General features: G+C 40.7%; 1 protein-coding gene across 1 annotated transcript in view; it reads left to right on the top strand.

Moving 5' to 3' along the window:
• Positions 1-13,039, top strand: part of Tspan7 (tetraspanin 7) — a 117,221-nt gene that overhangs the window by 73,432 nt on the left and 30,750 nt on the right. The gene's annotated exons all lie outside the window — the stretch shown is intronic.

The raw sequence follows: 13,039 nt of genomic DNA, 5'->3' as shown, positions 1-13,039 counted from the left end.
GGCTATTCCAATTGGCAGATTTCCTTCCCGTAGAATTCTAAAACTGCTGTTTTACATTCCTATGAATGCACTTATTTTGATGTTGCTTTAACCTTGTGTCCCCTGGCAAATATTTGCTTTCTCTAAGACTCCTTCCCCAGTTCATTTCCATTTTGTATGCTCAGAATTGGTCCATTCTAAGAGATATATGATCATACGTTCTTGGTCCTAAAATTAGAAATGCCTTGGCATTCATTTCTTTAGTTCAGTATTGGCTCCCATGGGTGGCCCCAGTTCAGCAGTATTATTGTCCTTCTGTTGCTCAGGTATTGTTGGGGATACTGAAATCAGCTTTTCCTTCCCACTGCCTCTTGAAAGACAGCCATCTTTCCTCACAGGAAAGCAAGCCCCAGTCACTAGGAGATCTTTCCATGTGACATAAATACAGTAATTTATTAGCATGAGTGGCTGCCAACGGTGTTCTAGGGGCAAAGAGTTTATTTTCCCTGGATTGCAGTGCTGTGCCACCTAGGTGGTCTGTGACATTATAGGCTCCCTACTGATGGAAGTTTCTTTGTAGAGGATTGCCTCTGATGTATTTGAGGCTCCCACAGACATTTGTGACAGTTGAATGATGGAAAAAATGTTTTCACATTGCAGTGATTTCAGGGAATCATTCTCTAGCACACAGATGTGTCAATATTAGTGCATTCTGTAGGCCCCTCAAGATCATGAATTGTTACAACCCCAAAAGAGTTGGTTGGTTGTTACAGTAGATCTAGAGTCACTAAAGAGCCCTCAATAGCCATCCATTTCTGATGGGCCCATTGTGTTGATTTCCTACTTTTATTGTGTGAATGCCTATACTGGAACTTGAACTCAGGGCTAAGATACTCTTCCTTAGCTTGTTCATTCCAAGCTGGCACTCTACCACTTGAGCCATACCTCCATATCTGGCTTTTTTGCTGACTAATTGGACATAAGAGTCTCAAAGACTTTTCTGCCCAGGCTGGCTTTAAACCATAATCTTCAGATCTCAGCCTCTTGAGTAGGTAAAATTACAGGCATGATCTACCAGTGCCCAGCTACTATGCATTCTTACTATGCAGGGCATGGCTTGTGTCCCTGGCCAACTGTGCAAAGCAGGAAGAAAGAACAGCTCTCTTGAACTTCACCTTAGGACACTCTGCCTTCTTCCCCACTGACTTGCCAGTTCTGGTAAAATGCAGCACTCTTTAACCATCTACTCCTGTTTTAATTGAAATTGTACTGACTTAACCTCCTTTACCCTTTGTATCTGTGTTTCTCTGAAAACATAGGAAAGGCCCCCTCTGTGGTACAATCTGAGTGCTACCTATAACAAGATTTTTTTAGACTATGGGCTACACAGATTAATTTAGTAGGTTACAATCAACATTTAACAATTGAATATATAAAGTAGAAAAATATCCAAATGCATGTTCACTGTGAATGTCAGAATGTTTTTGAGAAATACTTGTTCAAATGGTGCTTGTGTGTACATTAGGGGATTTGGTGTAAATCTTGTTTCTTATGTAGATCACGGCCAAGTCTGAAAGCCCTGACTTGAAGGGTTCTGTCTTCTGCCTTGATCTCAAACTGCCTCCATCTGCCATCAGTGTGCTTTTGAAATTGCTCTGCAAAGTCTCAGTTGTATGAAACCTTCCTTAATTATATGGACTAAGGTACTGCTAGATATTAAATCATTAAAGGTGGATTAAATGATGGCCACACTGTATGTTCTAAGGCAGGAGATACGCTCACAGCGACTTAAGATATTTTATGAGTTCAGACAAATTGATTTTCTGTTAATTCTTGATTAGGAAGAAAACACAATGAACCCCAGCATGATACTTTAAGCATTTTTGGTCATTTGCTGCTTCTCCCTAGAATGCAAGAGTTGAAAGCAGACAGCAAGCAGGGACCTTGCTGTGAAAACTTTGGTATCTTTTGTTTTCATGTTTTAATAGATAGGAGCTCCTAGGGTGCACAGAGAAAGACTTTCCGCTATCTATACAATGCCCTTTGCCTCTAACCCACCACATGGGTGATGGAATTGTTGTAGCCAGCTCTTCAGAGCCTCAGCTATGAAGTTTTCCTCAAAGATGTATTTATTTAGTCTTTAGAAGGGAAATCTCCTGTGTGATAATGAGATAAGAGTAGTAGCAGCTCCATGTTAGTGGGCATTTGATAGGCATGGGCCTGAACTACATCATTATAGTAGTATAATACTATTGTGTATTTGTTTATTTTAGGCCCAGTGCTAAGCACCTTAGCTGTATTTCATTATGTCCTTACAACACCTCCATTAGAAAAGTTATTCTTATTAGACAAGGGAGGTAAGGGAGGCTTTGCCCAAGGTCACATGCTAGGAATTCAGCAGAGCTGGGTTTTGTGTCTGGTCAGATGAAAAGCCAAAGCTAGGGCTTAGTCTTTCTGCTAGAGGATTTGTGTGGAAATTCTTGGCTTTGGAGACTAGTACAGGATCCCAGTGGGAGGTCTTAAATACGTCTGCAGCACGATTGATGCTCAGAGTACAGCCCCTTCTTAGCATTTCTACAGTCTGCAATTCTGAAGAGAGGCTTTGAACTTCTTCAAGAGAAAGTTTTTCCTTTCAGATGTTTGTTTGTAGATGAAGAACAAAGAAAACTTGTGTGTCACTTTTAATGCCAGTTTCCCTGTGAAGATATATATTCCATTCTGAACTTAAGGAACCGGAGTTCTCATTTATGATTACTTTCAGAGTGATGTTGACAGAATTATCTCTAAGAAAAGGAGTCCAAACCTCCTACCTGAAAGACATAGCTGTCCTTTGACCAGCTCTACACAGCATCAGGGCTCTTGTGTGATACCTTTCCCTATGTACCCTCAAACTCAACTCTATAGAAAAGAATCATCTTTATCTCTCCCCTCTTCCATTTTTTGTTTATTTTTCTTCTCTTTCTTCCTACTTCACCTCCCAGTCTTTTTCCCCCAATTCTAGGACTTGAACTTAGGTACTCACATTTATTCAGCTTGCTTGCTCACAACTGGCACTCTACCACTGGAACCACACCTCCAGCCCTGATTTTTGCTGGCTATTTTGGAGCTAGTCTCAGAATTTTTCTGTACATACTGGCCTCAGACCAGTCTGAGTAGAGTCCAGATGTGAGCCAGTGGTGCACGGCCCAATAATTGTCAAATTTTATTTCATGTATTCCTTCAAGTTCCTACAAAGAATCAGATCTGGTTTTTCTGGTGGTAGCTCTGAGTGTACTTTCCCACACTGTCCCCACAAAGCAGCTATTACCTTTATTTTGTAGATTTGAAGTTGAGGCTGGCCATCTTACATAACAAGTAAGTGGCCAAGATGGAGTGAAAAAGGAGATGGTAAATAAGAGCTAGGAAAGAAAAGAACAAATGCTTTCCTGCACCTCTTCCTGTCTTTTGGAAAACTCTCTTTTCACTTTATCTTAGAATTTGTGAAATTTGTCTCAATTAGCTGCTGTTGCTTGCTACTATTGTCCTGTAAGTTTCATTACAAAGTGTGAAGTAGTGATTTTTCTTAGACATGAAAACTCCTCTCCCTCTTCTATTAGTCATGTTCTCTTGGAAGCCATTAACAGTTTCTGTTGTTCTATTTCTGGCATGCTCCGGGGTGTGCCTCTGTGTTGTAAGAACATATTTGCAGCTTATCTGAACCCTGTATGCAGTGACCCCCAGATTACAGAGAATATACTTTGAGCTTATAGGTACTATTATATGGGGCAGCTGTTACTGATTGCCCAGTGAGTGTTCCTAGGAAACTTACTTGTTACAGTGGTTGGAAAGGGTGGGAGATTGTTTCTAATTTCCTAGAATTTAAAATCTAGTTGGAAAACAAAAACTTAAAGCCATGAATATATCAGGCAAGAATAAAGGACTATAAGTAACCAGGCACCAGTGACTCATACCTGGTATAATCCTAGCTACTCAGGGAACTGAGATCTGAGGACTGAAGTTTGAAGCCAGCCCAGGAAAGTCCATGGAACTCTTATTTCCAATTAGCCACCAAAAAGGCAGAAGTAGAGCTGTGACTCAAGTGGTAGAGAAGTAGCTTTGAGCAAAAAAAGCTCAGGCCTAAGTTCAAGCCCCATGACTGGCACACAAAAAAGAGTGGGTTTTGTAGTCTAGAGTGCCCAGATAAATTGAATTCAATGGAGCAAACATTGAGAGTACTAAAGACTTTATAGGCTCCAACTTTTGTGCTGAGGAAACCTCCTCTACTACAAGAATGCACATATAAATGGCTAAAGCATAGCATACTTCTGTCATATGATTACGTACAAGAGTAGGTAGCTTGAGAAGAGCAGGTAAAAGTCCAAATTGAAATGATGTGTCTTGGCTTCAAACTCCATGCCATCATTTACTGATCATGTGATTCTTAGGCAGATTTTTTTTGACCATTCTCTACCTCTTTTTTCAAGAGGATCACAGTAGCTCAGTAGCTGTGTACATATAACCATATAAGATGATGCTAAGTATAATTAAGACCAAGACAGGGAAACCAAAAAAGTAAATAAAATAGAATAAAATGAGGAGTAAGATGCTAGCTACCTCATGGAATCTAGGATTGGTGTGAGAGATTGGATAGATTGATATGTGTACGTTTACAAGGGTTTCTGGATCAAGATACTCTTTTGGACATGATGATGATGATGGTGGTGGCGGTGGTGGTGGTGGTGGTGGTGGTGATAGTGAGTGACAGTCCAGAACATGGAGACAACTTCTGGTGTGGAATGGAACAGAGAAAGGGCAGAGAAAGGTGCACAGTGCGCCCTTAGAAAGAATTTTTTAAGTATCTAGGTAGACAATGAGAAAGGATACATGATGGGTTATGGAGAGAGCTGCAGTTGGTTAGATATTATTGAAATGTCAGATTTAGTGGAGGGACTTTTGGAAATAAATAGGACCAAAATTGGGCTTTAAGGAATGGATAGGGTGTTTACTATTTCAGATTGGAGAAAATGTGTAAGAAAAGGCATAGATAAGGTTGTGTATTCAGTACAGAAAACAAATGTTTTTGAGACAGACATGTTTCTCCAAAGTATTTTTTTGCAAAAATCCAGCCCAAAGTATTTAATACTAAAACATGAAATTGAGATTTAGCCTTTAATAAACTAATCTCCCCTTCTTTATTAAGGAAAGCAAAATTGACCTGTCAATTGATCAGTCATAGGATACTTGGTTAAGGAGTTCAAAGCAAATTAAAATTTTACACCCAATGAGAGATGAAGGGAAGAAACAACATTATCATGTGTGCATGTGCATGTGTGTGCACACTTGTATGTACATGGAGGGGCATGGAAAAATAGAACCATATATATAAAGGCATGTATCCCCAGCCTAAGGATGCTATGATCTTTTCTATGAGAGACCAACCAAGTAACTCTCTGGAATTTGTCAGATCCCATCAATGCTCTGTGCTTCTCTCACTCTGATAATGTGAATGGATAGATGGCCACAGGGAGTGATTAAAATTAGCAGGGCCTCAACTCCCTACTCTTTCCAGACTGCACCAACCATGCATGGGAGGAAGAGTTTGATTGAGAAAGGTGATATAAGGGCTAAATTTATCCTGAATTGCTTTTTTGAGTGGAGCAGTTAGCTGGAAAGTGCTGATGCTACTGAACTTGAGGTGTTTTATTTATTTGAAGATTTGGTTTTATTTATTTAAATTGTTAAATTATAGTTTTATTATCTTTAAGTCGTTGTACAAAGGGTAGACTATTCAACATGTTAGTTTAAGTACATTGCATTTTGATTGATAATTATCCTTAGATATTGGAGGATATTGCCTTGGGTTTAAGAAACAATAGCTCAACCTGGCACTGGTGGCTCACACATGTGATCTAGAGACTTGAGGGAGGGAATAAGATTGTCATTCAAAGCCAGCCCTGAGGGGCTGGGGATATGACCTAGTGGCAAGAGTGCTTGCCTTGTATACATGAGGCCCTGGGTTCCATTCCCCAGCACCACATATACAGAAAACGGCCAGAAGTGGCGCTGTGGCTCCAGTGGCAGAGTGCTAGCCTTGAGCAAAAAGAAGCCAGGAACAGTGCTCAGGCCCTGAGTTCAAGGCCCAGGACTGGCCAAAAAAAAAACAAAAAAACAAAAACAACAAAGCCAGCCTGAGCAAAAAAAGAAGTCTGTTGAGACTCCATGTACAATATGACCAGCAAAATGCTCGGATAGAGAAATGGCTGTGCAAAGAAGAAGAAGCTCAGTCTTCTCTAGCTATAAAATAATATAATTTATTAAATATTTTTCCTAAAAGCCAGCCCAGACCTCTAGATTCATGAATGTTTAACTAAATACTTTCCCAAGAGACAATGCAGAACATAAAAAGAATTCCAACAGTATGGATTGTTTATAGCATGTGTAATTGTGAAAATACTTGGTAGTGCTCAATAATAATATTAATAAGAAAATAATAATGGGAACATGTTTTGACATTTCCTGCTTACCAAACTTAGTGCCTCCTGAGTCCATTAGATACGTTATAGTTAAAACCACTCATGAATCCTGTGAAAAGTAAAATCAAACTAAATTACACATAAGAATCTAAATGAATAAGTTTATATTTTTGGTGGTTGCCTCATTTCTATTTAAGTTTAGTGTATCTCTTCTCAGTCTCACCGGTAATGAGCTACTGACCTGGGAAGTTCGAGACTTCTGATGCTCAGACATAAAATTCTGATTTTCACTAGAGAGGGTTGGTGTGCTTTCTAACAATAGTTGTAAAAATATTGAAGCTGTAGAAAAGGTGGTCTGGCATAAAGTATATACCAAGTACTACAGAACTTTTGTCTTACATACTGAATAAAAAAGGAAAAGGCTGCAGGATTTTGTGACAAACAGGATGTGGCTATGGCTTGGGTTAATAAATTTTCTTTGAATGGGTGGCTCATGTGACCAGTGTGTAGCTGTGAGACTTTCGTGAAGATGGAGTTCGTTTTCACTCTTTCCTGAGATGGAAGTCAAATAGAAAGATAGGGAGGGCTGGGCACTGGTGGCTCATGCCTATAATCCTAGTTACTCAGGATGCTAAGATCTGAGGATCGTGGTTTGAGGCTACCTGGGCAGTGAAGTCCAGGAGACTCTTATCTGCAATAAACTACTCAGAAAAAGCCAGAAGTGGGGCTGTGGCTCACGTGGTAGAGTGCATACCCATGAGCAAAAGAAGCTCAGGGCCCGCAACCAGAGGTCAAGCCCCAGGACAGGCCAAAAAAAAAAAAAATGAAATATGGGGAAGGATGGATACATGTACATTGGGTTCTTATCAGGAGATGTCAGAAATTACAGGAAGGAAGTGGGTGTAGTTGGCACAAGTATAGTCACAAGTCCATTGGAATAACTTTTGAACTTCTAAGTCATGTTAAAAGACAGGAGCTATAATGTGCTTAGCAAAAGGAGGATAGGTTTTAAAGTTAAGAAGCTCTAATCACTTTCAATCCAAGTACATAACAATGTGTGATTTATATACTGCAATTATATGCATTCATGTGGACTAGAATGATTCAGAATGTGAATTTTTTTCATTTAAGGTGATAACATTTGAGGATGTTATTTAATTGTTAAAACTCTCTAACCAAGCAATATTTTTAAAAATTATCTTTGAGTAGTTGTACAAAGGAATTGCCATTCAACAAACCAGTTTATGAATACAGTGCATCTTGATCAATGCTACTCCTTTCATTATTCTCTCCCATCTGCTTTTAACTTTCCTTCTGGGATCTTTGTTTGTTTCTTGTTGCCAGAGATTGGTGGCCACAGGAGAGTAGGTTTTCTCCATTCGTGGTCTCATTGAGGTCACTGCTTGTATTCCCTAGTGTTCTACTTAGGAAGAGTAGTGCTGATATGTATCTTCATGATAACCTAACCTGAAAACCACCTGAGCTATGGTGATAAATAGGGGTGTACTCAGGAAGAAAAATTCAGGGAATACTCTCCTCCTGCTTATTTATAGGTTTTCTTCTAATTACACTCAGTGGGAATGCATACTTTAAAATTATGTTCTCTATCCTGTTCTAATGTAGATGTTTTTACAGGTTAGGTTTGTTAGCTATGGTGCCTTAGTTAAGCTCTGTCAATTATTCCCCCATTTGAATTACAGAGAGAAGACCTAGAGTTAATATATAAACCATCTAAGTAACTTCATTCTGAGTTTTACTGAAATTGGTCATGAAATATGTGAATTACAGAAATTTGTGCCACAGAATTTTATTCTTAACACCATCACCTTCTAGAAGGCACCAAATAAATGGATAAAATAAGCATTTGTATAGTGCATATTATATGTAAGACCCCATGCTGATTGCTCCTGGAAGTAGAAAAACATTCAGTCTCTAACTACGGCTGATTACATGCTGTTAAGAGGACTACATCAACATTTATAAAACTTTAAGACAAATTGAAAACACAATCTGCAACGTGACATAATTGTCACAGTATTAATTTAATAGATTTTATTTCAACCCTTTGATTTTTAGTTTGCATTCTTGTGGCTTTATTACTGAGAAACCTGTGATTCTGGATATTAGCCAAAAACAGAATGCTATAGCTTTGGAAGATTGTCAGTTCTGATTCATGTCAATTTGGATGATGATGATATTCATAAACTCATTGCTGAAACGACCTTACAATTTAAAGAAACAGACTGGGCCCAAGTCACGTACATAAAATAAAATGAAATTAACCTAATAACCAAACAAATGAATTTCTAATGTTTCCAGCATGATGTAGTCATGAAGACTTAGCCTGGGGGTCAGAATATTGGGCTTTTAATTTGTCTTTGTTCTTTACATATTGAGGGGACTTAGGGCAGCATTTCATTTTCTCTGAGCTTCTTTCTTCATGTTGCAAGTGGGCATAGTCATTATGTGAGTGTTATGGGGTTATTAGGAAGATCAAGTGGAATTTTACAAATGAAAATAGCACAGCTTTTTCTAAGCATTTGTTGTAGCATGTACTGATAAGATGGGACATTAAGACCTTGTCCTCCATTGAAGTGGAAGGCACCAGAGATTCACAGATGTAAGATGTTTCCTCAGGATCTAATCTTTTTTTTTTTTTTTGGCCAGTCCTGGGCCTTGGACTCAGGGCCTGAGCACTGTCCCTGGCTTCTTCCCGCTCAAGGCTAGCACTCTGCCACTTGAGCCACAGCGCCGCTTCTGGCCGTTTTCTGTATATGTGGTGCTGGGGGAATCGAAGCTAGGGCCTTGTGTATCCGAGGCAGGCACTCTTGCCACTAGGCTATATCCCCAGCCCTCCTCAGGATCTAATCTTAATCTCCCTTCCATATTAAAGGCTGCTCATCAGTCTCTGTTGGATGCTAGAATTGTGGGTGAAGTGGGTGGACTTTAGTCACTGTACGCAAAGAGCTCGTCTGCATGGATAGAAAAAAAAGTGGCAGATATGTAAGAGAAGCACATTGCAGAGCCTTTACTGGACGAGGGCAGCTTTCCTGGCTTCTTCCCTAGAGTTGCCTTTATTTCTCCGTCAGAGCTTTGGTGCAGTAGACTGCTACTAATAGATACCCTCCTTTTAGTTCCAGATTATATCAGTTTGGTGGATTTTTTAAAAACAGAATCCTTGTCTACGTTTGAAAACTATGAAAGGTGCCAGGATAACTTTTGGAAATTTATCTCAAACTAGCTTCACTAATTCTCAAAGTCAGTCAAGATCTCTGACTTTCACTTAGAAATAGAAAAGAGTACATTTGCTGAGGGAAAATAGAAGTATTAAGATAGCAGGACAGCTAGGCATGGTGGTGCAGACCTATAATCCGATCATTCAGCAGGATGAGGCAAGAGGATCCTAGATTGCCTACTTAATTCCAAGAGAGTTAGAGGGATGCTGTAGAAGGAAGGAGGAAGGAAAGGAGGGAGGAAGGGAAGAAGAAAGCAAGGGAGAGAGGTGGGGGGAGGGAGGGAGAGAGAGAGGTGAGTAGTTAACAGGGAAAAATGTCAAGTTCAGAAAGCAGCTCATTTTAGTTGCACCCTCATTACACTGAACAGGTATTTCTATTGCTCTTCATGTGACAGAATTTTGTGGCCTGTCATTTCCTGTGGGAAAAAAGGAAATAAAACTTGGGCTCTGAGAAAATGTTTTCCCTGGTTCCTGTGTTGCTAAAGCTCCTATTCATTCATGTATGAAAATCCAGGGAGATAATTGGCTAGAAAAATCACAAGGCCTTCTGGACAACAGTAAGGATGGGAACAACTTCTAACAATCACTGCATTGGAGCCTTTCCTGCTGGCTTTCCCTCCACAGGACTTGTGGTTGCCTCTGGAGACTCTGTGAAGCAGAAAGCTGCTTACCTTCTGTCCTAACACCTCCCAAAGCAAACCACTTCATTTTGGGCAAGGCCTATCCTTAGAAAATTCTTCCTTGTTTTGAGCCAAAAGTCGGTTTCCCTATAACTTTCCCTAACACTGGCTTACATATATACTTTTGAGGACTAACCCAGAAACACAGCCATCATTTATAATAGTTTCCCAAAGAAAATGCAGTTTGAGTTCCAAATGTGTGAACAATCTGTTGGAACATGGCCCATTTCATTAATTGGAGCATGCGCAATAGAGCATGAGACTCATGCCATAGGAAAGGAGAAAGATCAAGGCTAGCGCTCATGGTGTTAGTCTGTAGAATCTGTTTCTACTTTTTCCTGTCTTCCTCTGGCATTCACAATTAAAAACTGCCTATGAAAATGCACCGTAGAAAATGGGTGAAAGTGCTGGCTTCCTCATAGCTCATACTCAGGAAGCCTGTAGTGTGAAGAAAACAGGCTTTCACATTTTGGATTCACCTATCTAGGGGAGATGGGGTGATTGGGTAACATCGGATGTAGAGGCAATTAGCCTTATGCCCTGCCCAAATTTTCTTACCCTACTACAGGAGTCAGAGCATTGTAATGGCTGAGAAAACTGTGTTGAGTTGAACAGAGATGGATTCGACTCTGAGCTGTAGTACTTATTAGCTCTGCAACTTTGAGCAAGTTCTTGAACCTTTCCAAGCTGCAGGTTTGCATCTGCAAAACAGAGATTGAGAACAAGCGCAATGGAGCGTGTAAGGAGCTCAGCAGTGCTCAATAAATGTCATTTATCACACACATACACAATTAACTGTGTTTCCAGACCATGTGCCTTTAGCTAGAAATGACAAACCACATCCTGCTCCAGGCTATTGGAGTGTGCAGATTTGATGCTGCTGCCTTAGCTGGTGACTCGGCCCATCACTTTTAGTCAGAACTACTTCGAAAAGGGTTTCTGTTGTTGTTGCTATTCCCTCTGGTGCTGGGATGGAACTCAGGCGATGGTACATGCTAGGCAAGGGCTTTACCATTGAGCTCCAGCCCTAGCCCTTTAAGGCTACATGGAAAGTCAGATTCTACAGCTTCGAAGTGGGTTATTCGCATAAACATCTCAATTATGACCTCTTGCTTTTCTTCTTGGGGCTCAAACCAGAATACTTTTTCCTTCAGTTTTATTTCTAGAATGTGCTTGGTGGAAATACAGTACTCAAGACACACTCCAGATTCTGTTTGTATGTTGGTTTCCTGATTCTTCCAATGGGTCATCTCATAGGAATTTTGCCTAACACTTGTGATACTTAACATTTCTGGTTCCTCTCAACATATGCATGAAGATAAGCATTCCCCATCCTAGCTTTTAAAATATCAAACTGTAACTTAGAGGGGAACATGTTTCCATTTCTGTAGGTTTGTGTGCTTCAAGGGGGCAGGGGAATACTGGATAGCATTTTTTTTTTTTTGGCCAGTCGTGGGCCTTGAACTCAGGGCCTGAGCACTGTCCCTGGCTTCTTCCCGCTCAAGGCTAGCACTCTGCCACTTGAGCCACAGCGCCGCTTCTGGCCGTTTTCTGTATATGTGGTGCTGGGGAATCGAACCTAGGGCCTCGTGTATCCGAGGCAGGCACTCTTGCCACTAGGCTATATCCCCAGCCCCTGGATAGCATTTTTAAATAAATGAGTTTATGGCCATGCCTGGAGATTTTATTTGTGTGCACATGTGGGTGCACAAGCCAATACCAGGGTTTGAATTCAAGTTCTCACTTGGCTTTCTTACTAGGATTTCTTGCTCTTGGCTGGCGCTCTACCACTTGGACCATTCCTCCAGTCTGGGTTAATTAGAAAAATATCTTAAGGAGTTTTCTGCTGAGGCTGGCTTTAAACTTAAGTCTTCCAAGTCTTAATCTCCTGAGCAATTAGGATGACAGATGTGAGCTATTGGCTCCTGACAGATTTAAATTTTTTAAACAAATTCTCATGATCGTTTCAGGGGCAAATCGGTGCAACAGTCGCCACATTGGCTTCTTGAGCTCTCTTATTTGGTGGTTGTGGGGCTTGAACTCAGGGCCTAGGTGCTGTCCTTGAGCCTCTTTTTGCTCAAGGCTAGTGCTCTACCACTTGTGCCACAGCTCCACTTCTGTTTTTGTTTTTTTGTTTGTTTGTTTGTTTTTGGCCAGTCCTGGGCCTTGGACTCAGGGCCTGAGCACTGTCGTCCCTGGCCTCTTCTTGCTCAAGGCTAGCACTCTGCCACTTGAGCCACAGTGCCCCCTCTGGCCGTTTTCCATATATGTGGTGCTGGGGAATCGAACTGAGAGCTTCATGTGTAGGAGGCAAGTACTCTTGCCACTAGGCCATACTCCCAGCCCCACTTCTGGTTTTTTAAGTGGTTAATTGGAGGTAAGAGTCTTATGTGAGGGAGAGAGGGATTTTCTTCCCCAGCTGACTTCAAACAATCCTTAGATCTCAACCTCCTGACTAGCTAGGATTACAGGCATGAGCCACCAGTGCCCAGCTGAGCTCTTTTTATGGAAGAGTTGAGTCAAGGATTGGAAAGAAAGCATGTTATGTACCCAAGTGAAATGACATTAAAAGAAAGCCATGGTGGAGCACCAGGACATTGACTACCTCTTTGGCCACTTAATAGTGATGACTTCGGGCAGGTTTCATTGGGGGTTATTGGGCAAACTGGGCAGGTAAAACCTTCAATCATTTA

This window comes from Perognathus longimembris, chromosome 28 (assembly GCF_023159225.1).
Source record: "Perognathus longimembris pacificus isolate PPM17 chromosome 28, ASM2315922v1, whole genome shotgun sequence".
Classification (NCBI taxonomy): Eukaryota; Metazoa; Chordata; class Mammalia; order Rodentia; family Heteromyidae; genus Perognathus; species Perognathus longimembris.
The sequence above is the reverse complement of the archived record's forward strand: the minus strand, read 5'-3'. Positions and strand labels throughout refer to the sequence as shown.